This window comes from Calliphora vicina, chromosome 1, assembly GCF_958450345.1.
Source record: "Calliphora vicina chromosome 1, idCalVici1.1, whole genome shotgun sequence".
NCBI lineage: Eukaryota > Metazoa > Arthropoda > Insecta > Diptera > Calliphoridae > Calliphora > Calliphora vicina.
Genome location: NC_088780.1, coordinates 78,916,638 through 78,927,794, shown reverse-complemented (window position 1 = coordinate 78,927,794; position 11,157 = coordinate 78,916,638). Strand labels below are relative to the sequence as shown.

The window sequence follows — 11,157 nt, the reverse complement described above, 5'->3', positions numbered from 1 at the left end:
CGAAGACATGGTACAACATGGTTTTTGCGGCGCGATGACATTGAACAACATGATGTGCGCGTCGACACAACAAAACAAAGCATCAAATTTTGAAGTAAGACATTTTTCTACAAAATGTTGTCTTGTGCAGGCCTTTAATAGGTATGAATGAGAAGATTGGTTTTATAGGTCAGTATGTTCCATCAGAATTATGCCGTACACCTAGGAGTTTAGATGAAATTAGTAATTGGAAATCCACTGAATTTAGGCAGTTTTTACTACACACAGGTATTTATATTTTGAAAGATTGTGTTAGTAGTGATCAGTATTATCATTTTCTATTATTACATTGTGCTATAAGGCTTCTGTCTAGTGAAATGTCGCAAGTGTATTAGAAGATTTCGTAAATTTTTTCGGTAGATTATATGGTGATGAATTAGTTAGTTTCAACATTCATGGTTTACTACATTTAGCAGATTGTGTTAAACAATTCGGACCCTTAGATTCTTTTTCAGCATACAAATTCGAAAATTACATGCAGTATATTAAAGGTCTTGTTAAGAAACCAAACAGAATTTTGCAGCAGATATTCCTTAGGCTAGAAGAAAGGCAGGGACTTAATTCGGATTCGAACTTGGTTTCAAAATTAGGAAGTTTTAATATTAACCATAAGAAGGAGAAAGATAGTTTTTGTTTTAGCAAAGAATTAGGACCAATTAAAGTAGTTAATGTTGTAAATGTAGGCGAATTTGTATGCAAAGTTTTCCTAAAGACTGAGAACTATTTCGATGAACCGTTTAAGTCATTCAGTGATTTAGGGATAATCGTTGGTAGTAATTTAAGTACTGAAACTTTTGTAATTAAAAGGGAAGATATAGATTTTAAATATTTTTGCATACCCTACGATAGTAAGTTTCTTCTTATTCCCCTTCTTCACCACCTTTTTCACGAATTTTCTCACTAATTGTTTCGGCACATATTTATTCACTGGCATTATTTTAATAAAACTTCAACTAAAATAAATAATAATGTAACCAGTTTTTATAATTACATGGATTACCAAAATATATTTGAGGGTTTTGGTGTCAAGGACTTTTTTGGGAAAACCCTTGGAGGATGACTGGATTGCAACGCTTAATCAAAATAAGGTGGCAATGCCTGGCCGAGCCGGTAAAGGGGGCGTAAATTCCACCATCCAATCACCCTCAAGCCTCTGAACAAAAAAATTCTAAATATAAAAATATATTTAAAAAAGGAATAAAAAAACTACCGTTCAAATTTCCCTAACATACAGTACATAACTTCCCTTCATCGTGACGTTTCCTTAATTGTGTTTCAATGTGTTTAAGTTTGTGTGTGTGATAATTTAGATTCGTGTTTTATTTAAAGATGTATTTGGTGTATTTAGTGTATTGTGTTTTAATTTTGTGATTTAAATGTGTTTAAATTTTTGTATACTTGTGTTTTCTTTTTGTGTTCAAACTTGTGTAATGTATTCTAAATAGTGTATTTTTGTGTTTTAAATGTGTTTAAATTTCTTTTGTTTATTTTTGTGTTTAAAATTTCTTTTGTGTATTTTTATGTTTATTTAAATTTTAAATAATTGTGTATTATGTGCTTTAAATTTCTTTTTGTGTATTTTTGTGTTTAAAATTTATGTTTTATGTTCTAAATGTATTCTTATCTTTTCAAATATTCTTCCTTTCTTTTTTTTTTCTTCCCCAAACAAAAACCACGTCTATCTTCCTTTTCATCTCTCTCAAAAAAAAAACTTCTTCCTCCTGTACCATATCCTACCCGTTCCCTCATTCTTAATCTTTTCCCGCCTTTTCTCCATCTTTTTCCTGTACCAATCGTTTCCCTGAACAGCTGTTTCAAGGTTGCATTCAAATATAATTCTATGTTTTGATTGTCTTTTATTACTTTTGAATGCAACCTTAAACCTTAAAAATTCTAAAAGTTAGAATGTGAGTTTCTATGAGACTTAAAAACCAATTACTACTACTATTTATTATCTATCTTCTGGCTGTAATTTTTATTTTGGCTTAAACAATGGATGTAAATTGAGACAGTTGTAAATATACATATATGATTAAAGTAAGAATATTTATTGGTAATTGGTGAACACTTATTTGTCCATCTGAGTGTATGTACGACTGTTAGTTGAAATTAATTTTCCTAAGAAGATCAGAAAAATATTTTGTGCTTTTTCAAATATATTTTTGAATTATAGAATAAATGCAGAATCCCACAAGATTCATCTGCCAATCTTCTCCCATTTCCAAGAAATTTAGATTCATTCTCCAAATTAAATTTTCGTAAAAATTTAATTTCTCTGAACTCGCACTGTTAAAGGTTATGACCATGGACGATGATAGACTAACAGCCTATCTATAAATTCCATCCGCCCATCTTTTCCCGTTTTCCTAGAATTCGGATTCAGCCTCCCAAGTATATTAAATTTTGATTTTGGTCAAAATTAAAAAATTATTATCAAAACTCGCTCTGTTAAATATTATGACCACAGATTATCATAGTGGGACAGTTTATCTATAAATTCCAGCAAGTTCATTCCACCTATCTTCTCCCATTTCCAAGAAATTTAGATTCATCCTCCAAAAACATTTTAATTTTCGAAAAATTTAATTTTCCCATCTTCTCCCGTTATACAGGATTTTAGATTCATCCTCCAAAAAATTTAAATTTTCGAAACATTTAAATTTCTCTAACAGAACTCGCACTGTTAAAGGTTATGACCACGGACCATGATAGACCATCTTCTCCCATTTCCAAGAAATTTAGATTCATCCTCAAACAAAATTTAAATTTTCGAAAAATTTAAATTTCTTTATCAGAACTCGCACTGTTAACGGTTATGCCACGGACCATGATAAACCAACACCCTACCTAAATATTCCAGCAAGATTCATCCGCCCATCTTCTACCATTTCCAAAAAATTTAAATTCTTCCTCCCAAAACTTGCACTGTTAAGGGTTATGACCATGGGTTATGATAGAAAAACACCTTGGCTATAAATTCAAGCAAGTTCCTTCTGCCCATCTTCTCCCGTTATAAAAGAATTTAGAATCATCCTCAAAAAAATTTAAATTTTCGAAAAATTTAAATTTCTCTAGCAGAACTCGCACTGTTAAAGGTTATGACCACGGACCATGATAGACCAACACCCTACCTAAATATTCCAGCAAGATTCATCCGCCCATCTTCTCCCATTTCCAAGAAATTTAGATCATCCTCCCAAGAAATTTAAATTTCCGAAAAATTTTAATTTCTCTATCAAAACTCGCACTGTTAAGGGTTATGACCATGGGTTATGATAGAAAAACACCTTGGCTATAAATTCCAGCAAGTTCCATCTGCCCATCTTCTCCCGTTTTCCATGAATTTAGATTCGTCCATCCATAATAATTAAATTTTAAAAATTCCGCAAAAGTATAAAACTATGTTTGACATTTATGATTTGACTTAGTTTTTGGAAAAAACGGGAGATTAGTTCCCGTTTCAATCATTAGTGGTACATTAGGTTCAACCGTGTGGTTATTATTCCATTTTGAATACACTTTCCTTGTTTAACGGTGTCATGTAAACTTTTAAACATAACTCTGTTAACTCAACTGGTTTGTGTCTAGGGTTATAAATTTCGAAATTTAACTTCACACACATTATTAAATTAGTATATCTTTATCTACCCAGCGGGAAAAAATGATAGGACTTCAATTTGTAGACCTTCTAAAGGGCATACTTACACATTCTAAAAGATCCGATACTCATTCCACCCTGCCTGCTCTTAGAAGGTGTTCAAGAAGCCCTATGAATCCCCTTCTAATAACAAGTGAGCTTGTTGGCTGCCAACAGCCCATCATAAGTAGGCCTTCTCTCAGCCCTCTAACAGCAGCGAGTATGCAAGGCCTTGGCTCGCAATGACACGCCGTGTAAAATTGAAATGATTTTGCAATGCGGCAAAATGATTTTGCAAGTCCTTGTGTCTGCAAAATGAGGCATTTAGGAAGGCCTCTTTACTGCATCTTTTTCCCGCTGGGTATCTACTATTAATATTTGCAATTATTATTATGAATTTTCAATTACGCAAGCAGTTTTGAGATGCTTTAATACTTCAAAATATCATGGACTACAAACAATTGTAAGGTGTATTTACTTTACGCAATAATTAAAATTTCTATAATAAACATTTTAAAATAATTTACGTAGTTGTTTTGTTATTTCCACATTTTTTCGCTAACGAAGTAGCGGGTTGCATGCTAGTATATACATAAATGTCTTTGTAAGTTTGTTGGTTTGTTTATTTGTTTGAGCATCACGCCTAAACGGCTGAACCGATTTTATTGAAATTTGGAACGTAGATAGATCCTTACTGGGAAGCGTCAATAGGCTATATATTTTTTTTACCGAGTCAAGCTAGTTGACTATAAAAATACAACTGAAATTTATATTTATATTATATAGTAAGTCAAAATAAAAATACGAAAGTACACCAATGGGTTTTTTAATGTTGTTTTGGAAAATTTTACAATATTTAGTAATATTACCTGTTATATTATTACTTAAAAAGGAATACGTGGAATATAAGCCATAAAATGCCAATAATTTTCATGGAATTAAAAATGTAATGTGTTTCACATACATATTTTAAATACTACCTGACTTAGGTACAACCGCTCGAATATTATTAACGGGACATTTAATAATTACATTGCTAAATAAAATAAAACTTCATGAACAAAGCCAATTGGCCTATTAGACGGTGTTTAATTAAAGAAAATTAAATTAATGTATAAATCCTTAACGGTGAAGTTTATAATATATTTAATGTTTAAATTTAACGAAGTGTCTCTGAATCGTTCGCGGCATAATTGCTACAAAAATATAAATCTACGAAAATGATCCAATGGAACAAAAGCAACTGCCCAACGATTTGAAGAAAAAGTGTAGGGCATTTATTGCGTAACTTCACAGAATTTTTTTTCCTATTTTTTGTTTTCAAATAAAATCTAGAAGGCTTGAACAAAATTATTTAAATTTTCTAGTATATTTTTATGTTATTCAAAAATGTTTGAAATTTTTCTTGGAAAATATTTAATTTTTTTATGATTTTCAGCTATACAATGAGAAAATATGTATACGTTTCAGACTTTTCTATACATTTAGAAATATTGGGATATTATACAAAAATATTTGAACTACATAATGCAATTTATTATAAAATAGCAACAAATTTGTGTAAAAAAATTAAAAATTTCCTTCATGTACAAATTAATAATATTTATGAACATGTTCTTATTCTGAATGAAAAAAGTTTGGAAAAAATTCATGTTCGATTAATAATATTTATTAAAAAATTAATTCCAATTATGAATTTCTTTTTCCTGTGTTACACTTTATTATTTATATTTTTTAAAAATCCTTATATTATTTGTTCTAAATATTTAAAAAAAAATATATAATGCTAAATAATAATAGTTCTCAGATTTTCACAGTTCAGCAGTTATGTACAATTTCATTCTGCTATGCAATTTTATTCTGCCTAACAATGCGACACTTGTTAACATTAATTCAATTCAAGCTACCACACATAACAACAGCATCATCAATAGTTATAGACATGACATGGCACAACACGGTTTTCGCGGCGCGAAGACATGGTACAACATGGTTTTTGCGGCGCGATGACATTGAACAACATGATGTGCGCGTCGACACAACAAAACAAAGCATCAAATTTTGAAGTAAGACATTTTTCTACAAAATGTTGTCTTGTGCAGGCCTTTAATAGGTATGAATGAGAAGATTGGTTTTATAGGTCAGTATGTTCCATCAGAATTATGCCGTACACCTAGGAGTTTAGATGAAATTAGTAATTGGAAATCCACTGAATTTAGGCAGTTTTTACTACACACAGGTATTTATATTTTGAAAGATTGTGTTAGTAGTGATCAGTATTATCATTTTCTATTATTACATTGTGCTATAAGGCTTCTGTCTAGTGAAATGTCGCAAGTGTATTAGAAGATTTCGTAAATTTTTTCGGTAGATTATATGGTGATGAATTAGTTAGTTTCAACATTCATGGTTTACTACATTTAGCAGATTGTGTTAAACAATTCGGACCCTTAGATTCTTTTTCAGCATACAAATTCGAAAATTACATGCAGTATATTAAAGGTCTTGTTAAGAAACCAAACAGAATTTTGCAGCAGATATTCCTTAGGCTAGAAGAAAGGCAGGGACTTAATTCGGATTCGAACTTGGTTTCAAAATTAGGAAGTTTTAATATTAACCATAAGAAGGAGAAAGATAGTTTTTGTTTTAGCAAAGAATTAGGACCAATTAAAGTAGTTAATGTTGTAAATGTAGGCGAATTTGTATGCAAAGTTTTCCTAAAGACTGAGAACTATTTCGATGAACCGTTTAAGTCATTCAGTGATTTAGGGATAATCGTTGGTAGTAATTTAAGTACTGAAACTTTTGTAATTAAAAGGGAAGATATAGATTTTAAATATTTTTGCATACCCTACGATAGTAAGTTTCTTCTTATTCCCCTTCTTCACCACCTTTTTCACGAATTTTCTCACTAATTGTTTCGGCACATATTTATTCACTGGCATTATTTTAATAAAACTTCAACTAAAATAAATAATAATGTAACCAGTTTTTATAATTACATGGATTACCAAAATATATTTGAGGGTTTTGGTGTCAAGGACTTTTTTGGGAAAACCCTTGGAGGATGACTGGATTGCAACGCTTAATCAAAATAAGGTGGCAATGCCTGGCCGAGCCGGTAAAGGGGGCGTAAATTCCACCATCCAATCACCCTCAAGCCTCTGAACAAAAAAATTCTAAATATAAAAATATATTTAAAAAAGGAATAAAAAAACTACCGTTCAAATTTCCCTAACATACAGTACATAACTTCCCTTCATCGTGACGTTTCCTTAATTGTGTTTCAATGTGTTTAAGTTTGTGTGTGTGATAATTTAGATTCGTGTTTTATTTAAAGATGTATTTGGTGTATTTAGTGTATTGTGTTTTAATTTTGTGATTTAAATGTGTTTAAATTTTTGTATACTTGTGTTTTCTTTTTGTGTTCAAACTTGTGTAATGTATTCTAAATAGTGTATTTTTGTGTTTTAAATGTGTTTAAATTTCTTTTGTTTATTTTTGTGTTTAAAATTTCTTTTGTGTATTTTTATGTTTATTTAAATTTTAAATAATTGTGTATTATGTGCTTTAAATTTCTTTTTGTGTATTTTTGTGTTTAAAATTTATGTTTTATGTTCTAAATGTATTCTTATCTTTTCAAATATTCTTCCTTTCTTTTTTTTTTCTTCCCCAAACAAAAACCACGTCTATCTTCCTTTTCATCTCTCTCAAAAAAAAAACTTCTTCCTCCTGTACCATATCCTACCCGTTCCCTCATTCTTAATCTTTTCCCGCCTTTTCTCCATCTTTTTCCTGTACCAATCGTTTCCCTGAACAGCTGTTTCAAGGTTGCATTCAAATATAATTCTATGTTTTGATTGTCTTTTATTACTTTTGAATGCAACCTTAAACCGTTCAGGGGGCGACATGACAAACCCCACCATTTCGTTATATCCTTGAATAAACGAAATGGGAGCAGACATAAAAATTATTATCTATTATCGTCATCTTCACACCCTATGCTATTAAGATATATAATCTTCCGGTTTACGGCACACCCTAACCTTCCCTGTTGATGTGGCAATTTCTCCTTTCATTTGGGAAAATGTGGCAGCACCTACCCACGCCAAAATATTATCCTCGTCTGGCAACCTAATTAACAAAATGCATTTGGCTTGGACGGACGGTCGGCCATTATAATAAAATAAAAAAATTAAAATGGTAAGTAAACCCTTATTATCATTCTAATTTATATAAATTCGGTGTAATTTTGGTACGTAGTTGGGTGGTTATTGAGTATATTTATTTAAGTGTGTGGAATAGAAGGAAAAATAAAAACTAAAAATATGTGAAAAATGGTGGTGTGTGTGTTAGTGGTGGACAAACATTTAGAACTCAAAATGTATGTTCATTGTTGTAGAACAAACAACGCGAGTAAAAGAAAAGCGTTGATTTGTTTATAAATCGAACAAAAAAAGGTAAACAAAAAGTGAAAAATATAAATAAAAATATACAAAATAGTGTGCTCAAGGACTGCGCCGGTTGATTTTTTTTTTGAACGGCGGCATTGCAAAACTTTGTCGGCGGCATGCATTCGGTTATAACTGCGATGGTTAACTTATGTCTATACCTGATAGATTTCTGTCATGCTAATTGTGATAATGGTTGACACGATAAAGAATTGCTTTTGTTCAGTCAACCTTGTCTTGTCAACAAACGACATTAGCTGTTATGATAGTTATGTGTCAAGTATAGACGGGGCTTACATCTATCGTAATTAACAAATGAAAATAGTTATTGTTATACACAAATTTTGGTATTCAAACCAAGTGATTTTTGCGAAGCCGGTTTTTGATACACACATAATTTATAAGCTCAACAACGTTAACCTTTTTGTCTCTCTTAGTTTAGGAGTTATAAGAATTAAACATCAATATATATAAACGTACATTTCTCATATATCCAGAAAATGATCTGATCATTCTGGGTATCATTGAATAGGAATCTACAATAAATTTGACTATCCTTGTTAATAATCTAACTTTTTTTTATTCTTCATTTCAGATAAAACAACTGCTGATGTATGAAGTAGCTAGTTATTGGACATATTGTCTCTTTGGTGCCCCATTGAAAGTAAAAAGTGAGTACCAAATATAATGCATTTAAATCAAATTCACTAATTATATCCTTGTCTGTTCCACAAGAAATCTTTCCCCGGCCATAGATGCAGAGGCCCTAGATACAGGTAAGAATTTTCATAATATTTGAATTAACCCTTATTTTTCATATTTTACTAGGTTTCGATAATCTTGTAATCTCATACATACATTTCTACATGTGTCTATCTACTTATTTATTTATTTATTTATTTATTTATTTATTTATTTATTTATTTATTTATTTATTTATTTATTTATTTATTTATTTATTTATTTATTTATTTATTTATTTATTTATTTATTTATTTATTTATTTATTTATTTATTTATTTATTTATTTATTTATTTATTTATTTATTTATTTATTTATTTATTTATTTATTTATTTATTTATTTATTTATTTATTTATTTATTTATTTATTTATTTATTTATTTATTTATTTATTTATTTATTTATTTATTTATTTATTTATTTATTTATTTATTTATTTATTTATTTATTTATTTATTTATTTATTTATTTATTTATTTATTTATTTATTTATTTATTTATTTATTTATTTATTTATTTATTTATTTATTTATTTATTTATTTATTTATTTATTTATTTATTTATTTATTTATTTATTTATTTATTTATTTATTTATTTATTTATTTATTTATTTATTTATTTATTTATTTATTTATTTATTTATTTATTTATTTATTTATTTATTTATTTATTTATTTATTTATTTATTTATTTATTTATTTATTTATTTATTTATTTATTTATTTATTTATTTATTTATTTATTTATTTATTTATTTATTTATTTATTTATTTATTTATTTATTTATTTATTTATTTATTTATTTATTTATTTATTTATTTATTTATTTATTTATTTATTTATTTATTTATTTATTTATTTATTTATTTGTTTAATTTATTTATTTACGGGACTTTAAAAAAAAATATATATGAAATTCTTTCTTCAAATCACTTAAAGTCTTATACAATATAATCAAATCGAAATATCAGTTTATATGCCGTATATATATGACGTATAGTCTTACCAATACAACGTTATAAAGCTATATAGCCTCGTTTGACAATAAATATTCAGTAAAAATTCTACTACCAAGTTTTTTGAAAGATATACAGCCGTATTTATAAGTACAATTTTGTACGGATTTAATATACGCGTTATTTATAATGTATCTTTTTATTCAATTGCTAAATGAATGTTAGCAAACCATCAAAAACTTGTTAAGTCTATAAACAACAGCAGTTCAGTAATCATATATCTTTAAATAAACGTAAGATTTTATATGGAGAAGTCCAAAATAAATTGATTTTACATTTTGTTATTTTTATGATTTAAGTAAAGAAACTTAAATATAACTATAGACTGAAACAGAGTAGGTTGGGAATTCCTCGTACTTTTCCGAGTTGATTTTCAAATTTATTTATCGTTAGACAAATATTCATTATAAACAAATTCTGATAACTCTAGGTTGAGCCTACTCGGAATGCCAAGTGTCAGATCGTTGTGTGCGTTGTATACACAGTGCCTAAAATTTCGTTATAAATACAGCCGATAGTCCTTAGAATCACTAACTAAAAAGAAAATTTCAATATTTAACGGACATAATTACTAACTAAACTTTTGTTTGCAAATAAACTTCGAGAAAACAAAAATCTAACTACTTTCTCTCTCTTCCTTTCAGATTTTAATGCCTTGAGATAGATGGTGTGGAGTTCAAGCGGTAAGTGGAACTTTCTTAAGTTATCCGATTTTATTATTATTATTGTTAAAATATTATTTAGCTAAGTAAGATTTAGAACATTTTTGAAAAAGTATTTTAAATCATTTACAAACTATTTTAATTGTCTATCTGTTTCATTGGTGGACATCTATCAGTAATATCTGAGTCGATTATAATGGGCCAACTTAGTTTTTCTATTGACTAGCTAGTTGTTTAACTCGGCATATTTGCTTAAACTTGCTGTAAGACCGGACTCAGAACATGTCATTGTCCAAAGTGTCTAACGACTCCCAGCTCTTAATGGCATAGTTCCCCAGGGTGTTAAAGGAGTTGCACTATTGGGCCAATGAAGGTTACAACATGTAACTAGTTTAGAAACGTAAGCTTCTGGTTGGGCAAATCGACTTATCCATTATAAACGAAAGATGATCTTACTGACTACGATATACTAATGAAATTGATAGAGTGTAAATAGTTTTTGATTAAGGTATTAAGTTAGGTAATATAAAAAAATATGCTAAAGAATATTGTATATAGCAACTAGAAAAAATTCAATGTTGCGAAACTAGGAACTAATAAAAAAAAT

The 11,157-nt window shown here is 28.6% G+C and overlaps 1 long non-coding RNA gene across 1 annotated transcript; it reads left to right on the top strand.

Annotated features, from left to right (window-relative positions):
- Positions 1-7,774: 7,774 nt before the first annotated feature.
- Positions 7,775-10,945, top strand: LOC135949484 (uncharacterized). The gene is made up of 4 exons (XR_010575871.1): positions 7,775-7,879; positions 8,723-8,798; positions 8,863-8,903; positions 10,533-10,945. It is a non-coding gene; the product is annotated as an uncharacterized LOC135949484 (long non-coding RNA).
- The last annotated feature ends 212 nt before the right edge of the window (positions 10,946-11,157 follow it).